Source organism: Epinephelus moara, chromosome 22 (genome assembly GCF_006386435.1).
Source record: "Epinephelus moara isolate mb chromosome 22, YSFRI_EMoa_1.0, whole genome shotgun sequence".
Lineage (NCBI taxonomy): Eukaryota > Metazoa > Chordata > Actinopteri > Perciformes > Serranidae > Epinephelus > Epinephelus moara.
Window position 1 is genome coordinate 39,040,886 of NC_065527.1, and position 3,805 is coordinate 39,044,690.

Genomic DNA, 3,805 nt, shown 5'->3' on the forward strand with positions numbered 1-3,805 from the left:
AATTAATTTCTAATAAACGCAGAAACGTGACTTGGATGTCAAGCAGTTTGTCTGTGCCCTTCCTTCTGTGTTGTCCTCTCGTACAGTCTCCACCCTGGTGCTGTGTGGGGATGTTCCAATCGTTTAGAGAGAGAGGTACGCATGCACAATTTCTTCATTGACACAGAGATGAGAATTTTTTTTTTGGCCTAAGTCAGCAGGAGTAACCTGAGACTCACTACAGACTTCAACAACAAAAATATGTAAAGTTATCATTCTCAAATACTGCATTGGCACATTTCCACAAACAAAGACCACACTATTGGGAAGCTCAGTGTTTGGTTTATTAAAAATAAGGAACAGGGAAAGGCTTGCAAAACCCACGGAGTTGAGACTCAGGGTAAGGGGGTTGTTTCATTGCGGGGTGAGTTCAGGCTCCATTGCATCCCCCTGTTGTTCTTGTGCTGAAAGAGAAAAAAAAGAAAGAGGAGAAATGGTTAGGCACACGTATATATGCCTGGGTCTGACGTTGCCTTGAGAGATATGGCACAAGTATGACAAGTGGCATCAGTTTTAATTGAATTTGTCTGAAGTTGTCTCATGTATAAAGTGTTCCCGAATACTGTATGCATTCAACCACTATGGGATATGTCTGTGGGTAGACAAAAGTGAGTTGTGTGTGAGAAGTCACTGCAGGCACATTTTGGTGCAGACCAGTTTGCCAAGACCAAAAAGGGCAAGACAAGGCTTAGAGCAGATTTCATTCCCACCATCTTTGTGCACCACAATGCACCCCTGGACCTGTAATATCATTGTTATTGTAACATGAATGGTCCTCATCCTGCAGCACTCCTGACACGAGGCACGCAGCATCACTGCAGTATAATTCCTTAAAATGTTTACTTGTATTTTAGTGTTGGGTGCTGTTGTCACTGATCAGCACACTGGAAACCAGCAGGTGGCTCTACCAGCTCTGGTGTATTAATTTGCACTTGTCATAGTGACTGACTGGCAAACCAATTTGCTTTTGTTGTGATAACCTCAGCATTTGCCTACTGTGTTTCATATGACTGGCTCTCAAATATTCATCCCTATCTCATAAGTTATCAGACTTTGATCCTGTGTCTTGTCGTCCCTGTGTCCACAGTTATCTGTTTATTTGAAAAGGTCTAGGCTATTTAATTGTTTAATATAATCACACTGTTATTTATATAAGCAGGGGATTTTAATACAAAGTTGTAACCACTGTATGTGAATGCGTGAATCGGTCAGATCTGCACTCAGGAGGAGAGCCTTCATTAGACTATGCAATATCGCCCACTACTGGATTTGCCTTCATTAGACTATGCAATATCGCCCACTACTGGATTTGTAAGTTAATGAACTGTAATTAAAGCTGTCTGTGCTTTGATTAGCCGCTATGAAACAACATGACCCTCTTCTATTTTATAATGCCTATTAATATTATAATATTATAATGACAGTAACTGGTAATATGCAGAGTATTACATTTTCAAAGTAACTTGCCCAACACTGTATATCATATATTATATATTCAATATAATTAATATAAAATGAAATATAATACATATTAAGTATGATTCCTTATCTCGAACTATTTGAAAGACAGCTTGTTAAGTTTTAAGTCTCACCAAGGTCGACTCAGCACTTATCTGCAGCGTCCTCTCTCACACAGTGATCCTGCAGCATCACTGCTCCTCCACCACCCAGTGCTCCTACAGAAGATTACAAATATACAAGATTACATATCTAATACTGTTATAGAATATATGTTTAGCATGATCATTTGTATAATACAGTAATATATACATACATTTGGTATTTAGAATAATTCCCCATTTAGCCTGGTATGTTTCATTTATCAAAATTACTTATCTTGTGTTTTAAATCTCACTCAGGTCTTCAAACTTACCTCTCACTTCGCTATCAATGTAATATCAGCTGAGCTGTAACATATTATAGACAGGTATACTCAACAGAATCACAAAGCCTAAAAAACAGACCATAAGTTACATTTTTGTTTCATTTCACATCCTCCACTCAACAATCACGCAGCAATGTCATATTTAACTGAGCTAATATCTAACTCATACTGGCTCGCAAAAAATCTAATCTAATTTAATGGGGGATAATCCACTAACAAGCTTTAATGCACATGTTGATTTAGATAAGTTGTGCTAATAATGTAAAATTTGAGTATTTGGACATCTTATCCGTTAAAAGTACATCACAGCTGGTCTTTTCTGCTGTAACTCCATTGCGCTGCTAGCATGTGCCGCTTACTTCCGGGAACTATTGAGAGGCTCCGCAATCCGCCATTGCTGTGAAAAAATATGGCCCATTGGAGTGAACAGAGATGACGCGACTCTCTATTCAAGGGCTCTGACTTGCAGTAGTGCACAACGACATGGTTAAAGTTTAATAGAGCACAGGAAACATATGTCTAAGTACAAATGTATTGCTCTGAGTTGATTTGTTTATGTTATGTAGAGTTGGTCACTTGGACTTTATTGTTTGTTGTAATGCCGTTGCGGCACCGATGCTAATTTCTGTTAGTGTGTCTATGAAGATTTCCATTATATGTTAGCATTATGCTAGCGGACCATGTGCTAATTATTTTTCCACATTTGTGGCACAAATGCCAGCTATATTTTGAGTTACTGATGGTTGTAAACTACGCCGAATATTGTATTGGATATGTTTGTGATTTAAAACCTGACTTAATGTTCTCCTTTTGTGTATTTCATGTAGTTTTACAGTGCCTTTATGTGGGAGGCAATAAACTTCAGACCAGACCTGGAAATCTTTGTCGCTCATTTGAAGAACTGTTTATCTATCTGCCAAACTAAACACCAACGTTCAGGGAGGGCGGAATAATTAATAATAATAATTAAAGCTGCAAGCAGCTGTGATCGGGCCCTCGCTCTCCCGCGCCACCGCGGGGGGCCAGCAGCACGCATCACTGAAGCGGTTATGTGAAAACTCAGAGTAAGTTAACCCTGACGTGGTGTGATGTTTCATCTTCGTACTCCAAGCAAATCCCTATGGGGAGGGGTTTTTGAAAATTTCAAGGGGGACTATAGAGGTATTTTGTCCCCCCCACGGGCAACGGCCCTATCAGATGTAAGAGCTCGCCATTCTTGACCTGTGTATCAATTTCGTGAGGATATGAGGTCGCTGAAGCCATCAAAAAGCCAACTGATTTGGTGGCGAGGGTGGCGTCATAGCTGCCACACCCCTTGACATAGAGAAAAGCTTGTAATAACTTTTGATCAGCATGGTCTCAGGGGCTGAGGCTGCCGAGCAACCAGGGGCTGCGGGGAGATCCAGAGCAGGCATGGATTGGTGGTGTAAATGTGGGGCTTACTGGCCACTTCATTAGGTACACTTGTGCAATCTAATACAATCCAATACAACAGCTCTGTCACACATTGTACGTTTACAAAGCTTTTACATTTTCATCTTTTGTCATTATTCTACTTTATTGTTGAGGTCGTAGTGGGTGGTGTTGGTGTACTGGAGTGCAATATATTTAAAAGTGTTCCTAATATTTGTCCTCCTCAATTAGACAAAATTAGGAGGCCACCCCAGTACACCACCACCATTCACTATGACCTCAATAATAAACAAAGTAGAGTCACCACTTTCTAGACGATGTCAACAATAACCGAAAATGTATAAGCTTCAGGGAAATAATCATGGTATAGTCGTTCTACTGGACTGCATTAGAATAGACAGGTGTACACAAAGTGGCCAGTGACTGTATGTTACATTCAATTCAATTCAATTTTATTTATAAAGCCCA

The 3,805-nt window shown here is 39.9% G+C and overlaps 1 long non-coding RNA gene across 1 annotated transcript; it reads right to left on the bottom strand.

Annotated features, from left to right (window-relative positions):
* Positions 1 to 303: 303 nt before the first annotated feature.
* Positions 304 to 1,717, bottom strand: LOC126383537 (uncharacterized). Its single transcript, XR_007569168.1, has 2 exons — positions 1,632 to 1,717; positions 304 to 443 (listed from the first exon to the last, which is right to left on the bottom strand). It is a non-coding gene; the product is annotated as an uncharacterized LOC126383537 (long non-coding RNA).
* Between the last annotated feature and the right edge of the window lie 2,088 nt (positions 1,718 to 3,805).